Below are 15,065 nucleotides of genomic sequence, written 5' to 3'. Positions count from 1 at the left end.
AGGTGCTCAAAAGACCAACAGCATATTTTGCTGATGTGATCAAAATGTTTTGACATGTCAGAAATATCACAGAGAAATTTGTTCTAAGCACATTGGTTGGTGAAAATAGAGCATAACTTGGTGGCTTTCAGTGTTCTTTGCATTCAGTTGGCAAATATCAGCAAGCAGCTTGACTCTATATCACACTTATTCAGTAGAATAAAATAATAACTGTTGTCAGTGATGCCTGCTCCGATCTGTCTTGGGTCTCTTGGAGGTCCCAGAACAGAGCCATAGTACCAAATAAATAAATAAAAATAGCTGAAGACAGAATCTGCAGATGGTCCTGACTGAAATTAAGTTAACCTTTTTACACCAAATATTCTTGTTGTACAGATATAGACAAAACGTGCTTTGGAATTAATCTGTAATCATTATTATACCAAGACAAATCTAGGAATAGTTCTCACATGACATCATGCAAATTTTGGATTTGTCAAACTGTGTTCATCCCTCAGTTTAACTTTTCTATAGGTTTCAGTTTCACCGAAAAACTTCATCATACTATAACTAGTTTAGCAAATGATGAATATGCTGATAGACCATATGGCTGCCAACTCTGGTTGCGCTTTGCAGTTTGCCTCCACATCTGTCTGCAAACAAAATGAAGGAAATGAATTAATAGGAAAAACCCATTAGACTCTCAGCCTTTTCCTAAAATGAGTATGTGTACCAGGATACTAAAGAAAGTCAGTGAAAAATAACTAAAAAACCACAGTGAGGTGGCTTGCAGAGGTGGCGAGATCCTCTCTTGTGAGGGCAATATGTTCAAAATATGTCTACTGAGGTTTCTGTCTGCTTCAACCAGCTCTGATGATAAGCACAAGAAGCAGCCGTTACTGAATCAAATGGAAACAGACAGAGAAAATAAAGGTGGTAATAATAATTTAAAAAATACCTTGTACCTAGGCTCCTGTAGAGGTAAGGTGAGTAACATAGTCCTGATGACATTAGAGGGATAGAATAAGGTGGGTAATATGCCTGTGAATATGTTAATGTGACTTGTAGCAAAACACTATGAGTGCTCAGTAAGAGGACAAAAATAAAGTCCATAAAGAAGACTGTATGAGATCTTTTGCCCAGTTTAAAATTCTTTACATCCACCAGATCACCAGTGAACCTGGGTATGGTTAGGTTGCATTGTAACTACATGCTAAACAACTGTGGTTTCAGAAATTAGGAACTGTTACCTATCAAGTTTCTTATTTGGATTATGGCCTTCACATCATTCTGATTTCTATTTAATTATGCTACAATACTGTACAAAAGTTTTGAGCCACCCATTAGTTATTTATATTCTGCTACCACAAAGATGCAGCAGTTTCTTGAAACTAGACTATAAAGAGACAGATTCGACATATTTCTCCTATATTGGCTTCCCTTCACTGGCTCTCTGATAAATCCTGAATCGAATTTAAATACTTCTCATCACATACAAGGTCTTGAATCAGGTCCCATCTTGTCTTAAAGACCTTATAGTACTGTTTGGTCTGATGGTTGGGGTTACTATATGGTATTGTAGGGTCTTTACCTTACAATAGTAAGTTCCTTGAGGGGAATCTTGTTGTGATTTGGTGCAATATAAACAAAACTGAACAGAATTGAAACAACAATAAATGGAAAAACAGTAAATACAAAAAGGCAAAAACAGGGTTTGTACAGTTCTAACAAGTTTGAAAGTCAGTATTTGCTGACCACAGTTATTCTTCATCATCATCAGCCTGAATTTTCTTGTGCAGGCTTTCTGGTCATTTCTTTACTTTAGTCTATTCACTTGTTCCATTGTGTGTGTTTTTCTATCCAGGTATGCTTTTTCTGCAATTGTGGTTGGCATCACTGTCATGCTCAAAACTGAAGCTGGCTTTTGTCTGTTGGATGTTTTCCAGATGGTATTTCATGGTCAAAATCTATTCGAATTAGAAACGCAGAAAAGTACCATCAGTCTGGGCAATTATCAACACCACTGGCTGAAATGCAGCCCCGAACCACAACAGAGCCTTTATTATGTTACAGGTAGCCGTTGACACCCACTGCTGCTCTCATCGACCTCTTTTGAACATACTGAAAACAATTTGAACCAAAAACCTCAAGTTTGCATTTGTCACTCCAGAAGACCTACTGCCGCTACTTTTCACTCCAGAAAAATTTAATTTGACATAACTATGCCTTATCTCACTGTGTCCCTTCCTGAAGAATGGCTTTTTTACAACCCGCTTCCACTGAGGCCTTTTCTGATGAGGTTTTGGTAAACAGCAGATGTGTCTTGGTTCAAGCTGGATCTTCTAGGCCGGCCACTGCCAGAAGGCTAGTAATAATAAAGTGACAAAAGTTACAGTTTAAAATTGTTTCTTTGCTAAATTGTCTGTCATGTATAGATGTGATATAGATGTTCACCACTTGGGTTCAGTACATTTTTATGCTTGAATAATTCATAGATCAGTGGTGAGTGGCTTAAGCAAAACAACAAACAAAAAGATAATTTTCTCCTTTGAAAATGACTATGGACAAGGGCAAGACTCAAAACCAGCAAAGCCGGCATTACTTTAGTTCAGTATATAACCCTATACAGTGGTAAGGTTTGAGGATTAGTTAGCAGTAGTCTATAAAATGTTGCCAGTTAATGTTACAGATTGCTGCTAGAGCTAACCTATGCTCCATTGGGTGACATCATTTTATTTTATTTTGTTATGTTTGTGCATTCTTCAGTATTGGTGAATAAATTGGCTGCTCTACACCTCACCTCTGTCTCATGTCGTCTACTTTTATCCATTTGCTATTGTTCATCAACATCCTAACAAGAAATAAGCAAAACTCAGTCTTTATCTCAAACAAGTCACTGGTGACCTGCTGTTTGTTGTGACTTTAAAAATGCTTTGATGGTCTTAAACCTGTAAAGCCTGCACCAGTGTCTATTGAAAAACATAATATTTTATTGCTTGTGCAAGTTATTTGGCCTTTTCAAATGAAAAAATTACACTGATTATGTAGAAGTCTCAATACAAATACTCATGTATCAAATTTGATGCACAAGGCTTTAAGAGGTTGACTGAAACAGAGTCAAAGCCTGAAAGAAAAATCTTTACACAAGGTTTGTACAAAGACTGACAAACAACAGACACTAATAAGCAACTCTATCTTAAAGCCTAAACCCAGCATTAGCAAAGCCCTTATTTTAGGGCCTACTAGACATGTGCTCAGTCTGCTCATTGGTACTAGATAACATATTTGGAGACATTTTCAAGCTGTCCCTTTCCCAGGCCACTGTGCCCACTTCAATCCCACCACTATTGTGTCCTTTCTAACACTTTTCACTGTTTGCATTTGTTACTTGTACTTTAGCTGTATTTTTATTATATATTTTTTCATTTTATCTCATTTATTTTAATATTGTTAGAAGTTTTATTTCATGTTATTTATTATATTAGTTTGTTTTTATGTGCGCTGTGTGAAGGAACTCCAGTAAAATAAGAATTTCATTATACAGTATAAACTCAAACTCTGCATGTGCATATGACAATAAAACTACCCTTTTTTACTTCTACCAACAAAAGCTTTTTGTACTTCCAGAAAAAAAAGCAACTTGTTATTTCTAACATAGCTCTCCTGGAGATTATCAATGGGCTGGAGGTTTCCAGATGTTAACCAAGGACAGTCAAAAGGCAGCACGTGAACAAGACATTCCATCGCTAAGGACAGATAAACTATTCATAAGATTACTCTAACATCTGATTGTGAAGTCAGTTATATTCAACCAATATAGGCAAACTTAACATTGTAGGAACAGTGGTTACAAACTTGGAAATCATTTTGTGAACACAACTTTAGTGTTTTGTGGTATTCCAGAAACCTGCAGTATGTTTCTGTTGGTATGATCCTTTGATGGTAGAACTAGGTGATAGTCATGTTTAATTCCTACATAGCTGAGCTCTCGTTTTACTTCTAGTGTCTTCCTTTTTCCTTTCAAACACTGCAGCTGCTTACTCAAGCATCACGATGACATTGGTTTGGTCCTTTCAGTGCAAGCATAAGCTGTGATGAAATCTATAGCAACAGTTCATCACTGTGACTCAGTCAGGACCTGTGTGATACCTCTCATGGTTGTTCTATATGTCTGAAAAAGAAGAAAAAACGCTGCTTTATTGAAATGCGAGGACGCTACAAGTTTCTTCTAATCCAATGTCCTTTTTTAAGAAGCACATTCTGGGATTCTTATCTGAGCTGCATCTATGTCCGATATTATACCTCAATATGATAAATGGATTGGTTCTCACATAGTACCTTTCTACACCTTCTGAGCTCGCAAAGCACTTTACACAACTTGTCTCATTCACACAAGCACATTTTTTTCTAAATTATTTTTTAACTGCTTGTCTGTGTTTGTCTGTGTCTGTCCTCTGTCTAACATTCACACTCCGATGGATGCATAAGAGAGCAACTTAGGGTTAGTATCTTGCCCAATGGTATTTGGCATGCAGACTGCAGTAGCCAGGGATCAAACCTGCTCTACCTCTTGAGCTGCAGCCACCCCCACTGATTTTGTTTTTCCTTGAGATTGTTTTATGTCCCTTTGCAGCTGATTTATGAATTCAGAGGACTGTTTTTATATCTTTATTTACTATGAGTCTTTTCCCTAGTTTTGCATTTTAATTTTTTTTCTGCATTATTCTGTAGTTTATCTGAGCTATGCAACTTCCCCCAAAGGCCACTGTGCCAATTTGGTCTGTGATGACATTCTATAATTCAGCTTTGTCTATTAATGTTCTAACATTTGATTTCTTGAGAGCAAATGATATCCAGCTGCAAATTCCTACCGGTAAGCTGCAGCTATCAAAGCTAATTTAGCTTCCACCTGACCTGTAAAAGCCCCAAAGTTCCATCTAAAGGGAAAGAATCCACCTCCCCAAATCACAAGCTGTCTGATTTACATGTTGTGCGTTTTTTAGCTAAGAGTACTTGGGATTTCCTGAAAATGATGGTGTATTTAATGAAATTTCTAACATCCTGGACTTGGATGCACAAAGAAAAATGCCTCTGTGGCATTGTGGTTTGTGGCTCAGCTGCAGGGGAGCAGTGGAGCAGTAGGTTCAGGGTGTGTTGTCTGGAGGCGTGGTGTGGAGTCATGCCTTCCCTACTTCAGTAGGATGCAGGGACCTGACAGGGGTTGTTGTAAGTGGTGTGGTGCAGGGAAGGCAGCTGGAAAGCTGCTCTCATAAAAGCAAAAAAAAAAAACCCTGAGACTAAAGACCACTCTGCTTGCTGTGTTCTTCAGGTCCTTTGGTTACAGCCACACAATGGGATTCTTGTTTGACTTTCATTGCTTTAAGTTTGTACCACAAGCGGCTGTAATTATTCCAGAAATAGAATTTACTCTTATCAAAACAAAAAACGGACATCACTTTCCCACTTATTTGTTTAATATGCACATTGAAGGACAAAGATTTCCAGTTCACATCACTAAATTTGCTGTTCCTGTTTTTGTTCTTAATTTTTTTTTTCTTTGGCGTCCTGAAAAATTCTGCTGTAAACAGTCCTGTTATTTCAGCAGCAGCCTCTTACTGAAATCCTGGGACTTAGCTCCCAAATGACACACCCTTCCTTCTTAGTGCAAATGACTTTCACCTCCCCCTCACCTCACTGTGTTCGACTGGTTGCCACTAATGGACTGTTTTATGTGTTGGAGGAAAGGTTAGTTACTAACTGCAGATGCTCTCCTCTCAAGGGAGGAAAGGTGGAGGAATCCCTGCCCATGAAATATTCATCCACTCCTTTGACTGCATGCAGAGCATAAGGATGAAAAAAATCTCCTCTTCAGGAAAAAGGGAAAATAAATAAATGAGTGATAACAAGAAAATAGGGAAAAAGTCAGAAACCACATTTCTTCCATGATTGTTCAACAGCAAATGTGAAAACCACATATTTAACAGGGGGACAGTTAACAGAAAGCATGTATGCTGTACAGTAGAATGGGAAAAAAAGAAAAAGTTTAAGGGATAAAGAAATACAGATGAGAAGACAGAAGAAAATGAGGAACTGAGAGAAACATTATCTTCTACAGGATTTTACACTTCAGAAGAAGAAAAACGACAGCAGAGTTTTTCCACAGCTGATCCAACAGAAAGCCAGTGGAAATACAAACAACCAGTTTCTCCAGTTAATCTGCTGCAAACACACAAATACACAGAGGACTGTACTATATCTGACTGAAAACTGAAGAAGGGGGAACTTCTGCAGCTATTCAAAAAATAATATTTTCTTGTAACAGTTTTTCATTATTAAAATGCTAAACTTTCACCCTGAGTCAAGGAACAAACAGCAGATAAATCTGCATCTTTGCTTCCTCGATAGATGACTGAAGCTGCTGGATATTTAGTCATTACATTTACATCATTACGCCTAGTGAAAAATTTAGAATACATTACAGAACTTTTGTAAAGGTGTACTCATTTTATAGCGAGATCACCCTGAAGCAAAACCTTTGTCAAATTTGACATCCAAGTGTCAAGATCTGGATCGATTTAGATCTGGTCAATTTGTGGAGAAATTTTTAAGTCTTGAAGGTTTAACAACCACTGATTTTTCTGATTCCAGGTCACAAAAAGCTCAGTTATCATGAAAGGCCCAACTTCAAGATGACAATAAACTGTGAGAGACAAACAATGATGCAGATGAGACATGTTACAACAGACACACACAGCAGAATCTTTTTAAGCCAACATCTGTTTGCAGGTTTTGAACATGAACACATAATTAACAGCTTTTGAGCTGGATGTCATTTTGGAGGCAGTTGGTGTCATCTCAGTCTGATATAAGTTCAAATAGGACTCAGTCTGCTGACAGCTATGATTTCCCACTGAAAGAAAGCAGGAAGATCACACTTCTCCTGGTGGGGAGGCTCCAGGATTAACTGAACGGTGGTGAGACAGTGACAGACTGAAGAAAGCACAACAGCTTTTCACTGTCAGTGATCAAAACAGTTCTGTTGTTCTCTCAATATCTTTACTAAATGATGTGGTAATATCCTCAGCAAAACACTGAAATACTGAAAATTACAGCCTTAGCAGAGCATTTATTCTACCATTACACTCAACTGGCTTTTTACAAAATGCAAAAGAACCCACTGATCACTTTCATCACTCTCTAGATCTGCTTCTGATATATGGTATAGAAACTGCACATTTAACGGTATTCCTTAAAAACCCTGTTTTGTCTGATCATTTCCTAATAACATTTAAATTCACAGTAATGGATTACACAGCAATGGGGAATACATTTTATCACAGCAGATGTCTTTTTGAAAGTGCTTTAAATAAGTTTAAGGATTGCTCCACTGTTATCTTCTTCCATGCTATGTGCCAACACAGTGCAGAGCAGCTACCTGAATGCTACTCCCACAGAGGTCGATTATCTTATTAATAGTTTTGCATGTTCACTACGTATAACTCTGGATATTGTGGCTTCTCCGACAAAGAAAGTATTTGACTCCCTGGTATGATTCTCAAATGTGCATCTTAAAGCACAGATAGCAAAGATGGAAGCAAAGATAACTAGTAAGCTGCAGAGGAAATCTCACTAATTTAGTGACCACCTCTAGTCATAGTCATAGGTTATTTGTATTCTGTTTCTTTTAGTTTCCATGTCTGATGTTTAGATACTTCCTGTCTTATTTTTGTCAGTCTCTCATCTTGTGTGCGCTTTGTTTCATTTGCTCCCCTTGTTTTGTCCGCTATGATTAGTTTCAGGTTCAGTGTTCCCCACTTGTTTCCAATATCCGTGTTATCTCTGTGTATTTAAGCCTTTTCCCTGGTTCCTTGTTATGTCATACTGTTTATTCTCTATGCGTTACCAGTGTGTTTTCCCATGCTTTGATTTATGAACTCTGTTTACTGCCACTTCCCATTTGGATTTTTGGACTTTGTTTTCCCCTGTCGCCTTGATTTTGTGTTGCTTCTTTATGCTACTCTATCTTAGAGTCTCTATTTGGGTCCGCATTTGACACATCGTGTGACATCTGTGGGTAGCTTGCTCTGGTGGTGACAATGAGCAGTCAGGCTGCAGCAGCAACAGACAGCTGTCAGGATGCAGAGGTGAAAATTCAGCATTGGGTTGCAGGACAGAGGAAGAAGCACATTCTCAGCTGCCTGTTAGGTTTAGTTCATATTGCAAATTTTTCCTTTGCTGAGAGTTTGTCATTGAAGCTGAGAGAAGTAGAGCCAGACGCCAAGACCTTGATTAAAATGTAATGATCTATAAAAACTAGTTGCTTCAGCCTCTTATATGAATTACAGGATTCCATTACAGACACATGACAAAGGACAAGGGTCGGCTGTAAACATCTGAACCTTTCCTAGCAAAGCTCCAAAGCAACAATGACTTTTTAGCGAGCTTTACACATCCAGGGATGGAGTATCCAAGACCAACTTTGTGATTTCTAACCAAACTCCAAAAAAGGAGTAAGCCATTTCTTGGTGGGGAGTTTAACAGTGTTGGGTCGACCTGTTTACACTAAGATGCTCTGAGAAAGAAGAAACATTTGAGAATTTGCCCAACTCCACCGATCAAGGATATTGCGAGACATCAGGAACTTCACTTGAAAAACAAAGCGGACAATAAAATTAAAACTGAGTTCATCTTATTGCTCTGGCCTTCTACAACAGTTCCAGTTTCTCATGTGGCCCCTTGGGAAAATTAGCTGCTTACTCCTGTCTTAGAGTCATGTAATATCATTCATTGAAGTGGAAGCACCTCTCAGCAGCCCAGGAGAGCAGCTGGTGGCCTTACAGATGGGAAGAGTCTCTCTCCATCTGCCAGCTGTCCCACTTTTACAAAGATGAAGAAGATAGAAGGAAATGTTTTAATTTAAAGATTTTCTGTATTTTGAAGGTTTTCATTTTTTTCTAACCATACAATGAAATATGTATTCATTTATTATCTGTGTAAAATTTGCAATATTATCATCAGCTTGCTTTTTTGTTAATTACTTCATGATAAAATTCAAACCAGACACTTGTGATTTTCTTAACATATATTCTGTTGCATTGTCCAACATTCATATCTTCAATTTAGCATATTGAATTAGTGTTAAATAACAGCATAACTGAGTAACTTCCCAGAGGCCTGATCTCAATATCAAGTGCCAAAAACTGCAGTTCTTCTTCAAATGATCACTTTGGGATGTTCCCAAAAGTGAGTAAATCTGAACAGACTGCCACTTTAAAATGCCCAACTTTACAGCAGAAAAGCACGTTTACAGCTTGCTACAAAAAGTATTTTTCTCTCTAACGTTCCCCAAGCTTAAAGTTTACATTTTAAGATCGTTTTATACTGGCTGGCTGGATGCTGACACCGGCAGCTGTAACTGCTAACTGTCTGCTAGGTTTCACTACAAACTTGAGTCACTACTATGGAGCCTATAAGTCCATATAACTTAGCACTTCACCCTCTGATCTAAATATAGTCACTACTGTTGTGTCATAGCAAGAAGGTCCAAGTTTTTAAATGTGGCAAGACCCTTCTGTTTGAAGGTTGCATGTTTTTCCCAAGGCTGTGCAGATTTTCTCTTTCAATAAAGAATTTGGGAGTTTTCTGGTTAGAAGGAAAGTTAAATAATCGAGGCTTGAAAATAGTTCATTGTGGCTAGATTAATCTTTTATAGGTACTGTAGAAAAGACAAAAGACACTGAGATAGCCTAAACCCATATCATTTTTAAATTTTCTGTTTTTGTTAAATAACAATTATTCAAGTATCCTCACTTGATGAGTGTTTGGTAAAGGGATCGACTCAAGGGGGAGATGGGGGTTACATAAATCTGGCCCTGAACTGCTCACCACGCTACAGTCAGAGCTGCAGTTGTTGTCATGGAGACAAACTACATAAGGTGGTTGTGGCAGCAATCCTGTGTTATGTTGTAGTTGAGCAGGTCTCTATGGGCCTCAAGTTACCCACATTAGTAACATCTGGCAATATCTCAGAAGTTGGATCATCAAATCACAGAGAAAACCACATTATAGGGTGCAGGGAGTTACCTCGGCGATAAACCTCTTTCCACTTTTATATAACCACTTTTACCACCTTCATTGTCTTTTCTCTTTTTCCTTTCAACAGACACTTCTTTCCTCTCCTCTTTCATAGTGGCTAAGGTGAAAAGGCACGTCGCTCAATACATGAGCAGGGCCCAGAAAGGAATTGGCATAGAAACCAGGGGGCAAAACACCAGCTACTGGTAGATAGAGGAGTCAGTCAACCCTGTAGGACCAGACTGGTCCAAGTTAGCATTGCTTGGATTGACTACAAGAAAGGCTGTGAAATAATGCCTCACACATGGATCTTGGAAAACCTATAACTATACAAGATCAACAAGATAAGAGCCTTCACTAGAGAAATGAACATTTTTATGGTAGTTTAATTTTAATGGACAGACAAAAAATATCAATTAAAAATCCAAAAACCAAACATTTTCATAAAAGTTATAAATTGATTTGCAAGTTATTGAGTAAAATGAGTATAATAATGAGCTATTTTGATTAAGATTAACATTGCTCCCATTAATATCTCAATAACAAGCTGTGTTGTTAAAGCAGCTGGGACCACAGTCACCAAGAACACCATTATTAACACAATACACTGAATGGGTTTAAATCTTGCACTGTCCATCTCCTTTCTCATGAAAGCACACGTACAGACCCATCTTAGGTTTGTAAGTGAACCCCTAAATAATTCAGAGAAAGCATGGGAGAAACTCCTGAGTTCAAAATTGAGATAAAATCAAAATTGAGCTCTTTGGCACCAACTTGATCCCCCATGATTGGAGGAAACTTTATGCTTTAGCAGAGAATCTTTAGCTGTTTCTCTGCTAAAGGTACAGAACGACTTCACCACATTGACGGGCCGAGGGATGTGACCATGTACTGTAACAATTTGGAAGAGAACCTCCCTCCCTCATCCAGAACACTAAAGATAGGTTGTGTGGGTCTTCCAGCATGACAACAACCCAAAACAGACAACCATGCCAACAAAGGAGTGGAACCACGTTAAGGTCATGGAGTGTCCAACCAAGTCTCCAGACAGTCTTATTGAAAGTCTGTTGAAGGAAGTGAAGCTTCAAGGTGCCAAGTTCCCGCCAAAATACTTAAAGGATTTAGAGAGTTTCTGCTAAGAGCAGTGGGTTCAATTTCCTCCTGAGATGTGTGCAAACCTCATGACAAGAATCATTTTACCACTGTACTTGCCACCGAGGGTTATTCCACCAATTCATGTTTTGCTTGGGGATCAAATACTTATTTCACTCAATGGCATGCAAATTCATTTCTAAATTTTACTTTCTGGATCTGTGGTTGATATTCTCTCTTCGTTAAAATGAAACTACCATAAAAATTAGAGATTGTTCATTTCTTTGCAAGTGATCAGACTTACAAATTCAGTAGGGGATCAAATAATTGTTTCACCCACGATATAAAACAATTTCCCTCAAAAAGTCCTGTGACTGTTGAAAAGTAGGCTCCTAACAAATACCGTCCCTATTATAATAATTATGCAATAAGATGTAGCAAACATGCAAAGAACTGCATGTTGAGCATTATTCTAGAAGCCTGGAGAACTATTCTAGAACTAAGACTAGTCAAAGAAATTACGAGCAAGCTTTCTTGAAATTTCAGGTTGACCTTAAAACATAAAGGTGGTCATACCAGTTACTGAGATTCAGGCTTGTTACAAACTGTTCTTGTCCTTCTAGTCCTGTATTTCTACTCATGTCTGCACATTTCAATAAACAGCTGCATCCATTTTCTTTTTTCCAAACAAAAAATAAAGAAATCAGGGGAAGCAAGAGACTTTTGCACAGTATGGTAAATACATATTCACTCTGTTAATAAAGCCATTTCCATGTGCAGCATCGTGTGTTTGCACAGTGACAACAGCAGCATAGATGACACTTCACTGAGCCCACACAGGAGCCACAGCTGCTCTCTGCACAGTTATTAATCAGATGCTTTTAAAAGCCTCCATCGCAGCCATTTTTCATCATTACTACTGCTGCCGTCATTTGCGCAGAGATTACAGCAGTGTTGCAAAGCCAGGTAAATGTGTCAGCAATAAAGCAACAAGGTGATAAAGCAGAATACATGACAGATGGGAAATGAAAAATGTAATTACATTTAAATTAACTTTTTCTAGTCATAGTTCTTTTTTTTACTGTAAGTCATGCACAGAGAAATAGCCTTTTCTCTTATAATCTGAAGTAATTCTGCACTTGCTAGAATATCATATCATCAATATCAGCAAAGTATGTTTGTGACAGTTTGGATATATAATAAATAGAATGGCCTTTCTTACGAGTCTAGGTTTTGCACCCAGTGTTTTCAGTTTTGGACTCTCAGTTTCTGTTTCTGTCAAACAGAAAATGTCAATATTCCCCATGCCCAATCTGTTAGGTCTTCCATGTTCATAGTCACTTTTGTCTTTGTTTACTTTGGTCTGTCAAGTTTATGTGTTTTAGTCTCCGTCTCAGTGTTTAGGCTTCCTGTGTTATTTTAATAGCCTCTTATCTCATGTGCATTATGTTCAGTTTTGCTTCCCTTCTTGCTTGTTAATTGATTCTATTCACCTACGCCTTGTTTTCCCCAGCTGTGTCTCTTCCCCTGATTACCTTGTGTGTATATTTAACCCTTAGTTTTCCTTAGTTCTTTGTCATGTTGTACTGTTTGTCTGCCTGCATGATTTCCCACGTTTTACCTGCTTCAGATTACTTTTGAATCCTGTTTGCTTCAGCCACCTGGATCTGCTGCCTGACCTGAATAAAGGTGACTTCTTTTGTTTGTTCAAACCTGTCTTGGAGTCTGCATTTTGGGTGCAAATTCTACATAAACGATGACACCCCTTCCTTCTCAAAATAAGATACAAATAGAACAAAGAAGAACAATATAAGTTCACTGAAGACCCTACAGCTTTGAGTTGAAAACCCTTTAATAAAACAGAGTTGTTACTTTACTGCCAAATAAAAAAGAATATAGTAAAAAAAAAGTTCTTTTGTTGGTTTTTACCATGTAGATACACTTGAATTAACTATGTGTGTCGTCACTTTAATCCTCCAGATTTATCATATATGATGAAAAACCCAAGAGTTTTCAACTTAAATTCACTTACACTGCATCTGGAAAATGTTTACAGTGCTTCACGTCTTTCTCATTTTGTCATGTTATAGCCTTATTCCAAAATGCATTAAATTCATTTTTCACTTCGTTTTGCACACAAAAAAATATTACAGAGTGAAAAATGTTTGCTTGAATTTCTTGCAAGACAAAAACAAAAACAACAACGAAAAAGAAACGGTTACATAGTTACATAAGTATTCACAGCCTTTGCCATTTCTCTCCTGTGGGCCCACCACCTGCATGATCCACCATAGTGTATATATGAACACATGTACAGTGTGGGTGGGGTATTCTGTGGGAGGTTTTTAGGGAATATGGAGTGTCTAGTCCATTGGTATTAGCTGTTCAGTCCCTGTATAAACATTGTAGGAGCTCGTTCTGCACTGCCGGCAATAAGTCGGGAATAATTTGTTGTTCCAAGTTGTTCCCAGTACATGCTGAACTCCGGCAGGGCTGCCCTGATTCTGTTCATAGTTGCTATGGACAGAATATCTTGGCGTAGCCATGTGGTGTAAGGCTTCCACTTTGGTGGCTTCAGAATCTCTCTGCTTTTTGAAGATGATATGGTTCTATATGCTTCATCAGATGGTAGCATCCAGCTCAGATTTGAGTGGTGCACAGCCGAATGTGAAGCGGTGGAAATGAGAATCAGTACCTCCAAGTCTGAGTCCTCAACCATGAAGGGGTTGAGTGCCTAATCCAAGTCAAGGATGAGTTGCTGCCAACAGTGGAGGAGTTTAAGTAACTCAGGGTTTTGTTCATGAGTAAGTGGAGAAGGGAGTGGGAGATCGACAGATGGATTCAGGTCATGGCTGCAGAGAAGTGGTTGTTGCATTATTCCATTGTGATAAAAAGAGCATGAAAGCAAAGATGTCAGTTTACTGGTTGATGTATCTCTCTGGTCTCACCTATTATCACAAGTTCTGGGTAGTTACTATTAGAATCAGACTGTGGATACAAAGTGGCAAGGCCATCCACCCTTTTCTGAAGGGTGGATGGAGATACGGTGAGGAGTTTATCCATCCGGAGGGGCTCAAAGCAGAGCAGCAACTCCCCTACATTGAAAGGAGCAGATTGAGGTGGTTGGGGCATCTGAAAGGATACCTTCTGGGTGCCTCCTGGGTGAGATGTTACAGGAATGTCCCACCAGAAGGAGGCCCCCGTGTAGACTCAGGACATGCTGGAGAGATTACATCTCTCGGCTGGCCTAGGAACACCTCTGTGTTTCCCCGGACAAGCAGGAAGAGGTGGCTAGGAAGAGGAAAGTGCATCCTATTTCCACTAATCATCTGTCATATGTTTCTAGAACTTGATCGGAATCTACCTGTGGTAAATTATGTTTTTCAGTAAATACAGATACAGTTTGAAAAGGCCGACAGTATGTCAGAGCACAAACCAAGCCATGAGGTGCAGGGAATTCTCTCTATATTTTTGAGACAGGATTATATCAAGGCACAGATCTGGGAAAGGATACCGAAACATTTCGTCATTTTTCAATGAGCATAGTGGCCCCATCATTTATCATCCATAAATGGAAGAAGTTTGGAAACACCAAGACCTCCTAAAGCTGGCTGCCCAGCATTGCAAGCTCATCTGTTTAAATCATATCATAACCCATCATCCTTTAAAGTGTGATAGAGCCAGTCCCAGCCTCTGATTAATTTAAGAAACAAAACAGAACAGAATCAATGAAATTGAACTGAACAACTACATACAAACAAAATGCTAATCTCTATCAAACCTGTGGTCACTGATTAATTTCAAACGTCTCTATTAGTTAAGGGCTTAACTCCATGTGATAACATTTTAATCAGTAAGCGACAAACCTGATTACCTCACAGTGACCAGTCAAGGAGAAATGTGTCAACTTCTGGCATAAT

The 15,065-nt window shown here is 38.5% G+C and overlaps 1 protein-coding gene across 1 annotated transcript in view; it reads right to left on the bottom strand.

Moving 5' to 3' along the window:
- LOC116319279 (metabotropic glutamate receptor 8) overlaps positions 1-15,065 on the bottom strand; it is a 110,826-nt gene that overhangs the window by 43,122 nt on the left and 52,639 nt on the right. The gene's annotated exons all lie outside the window — the stretch shown is intronic.

Source organism: Oreochromis aureus, linkage group 7 (assembly GCF_013358895.1).
Source record: "Oreochromis aureus strain Israel breed Guangdong linkage group 7, ZZ_aureus, whole genome shotgun sequence".
Taxonomy (NCBI): Eukaryota; Metazoa; Chordata; class Actinopteri; order Cichliformes; family Cichlidae; genus Oreochromis; species Oreochromis aureus.
The sequence above is the reverse complement of the archived record's forward strand: the minus strand, read 5'-3'. Positions and strand labels throughout refer to the sequence as shown.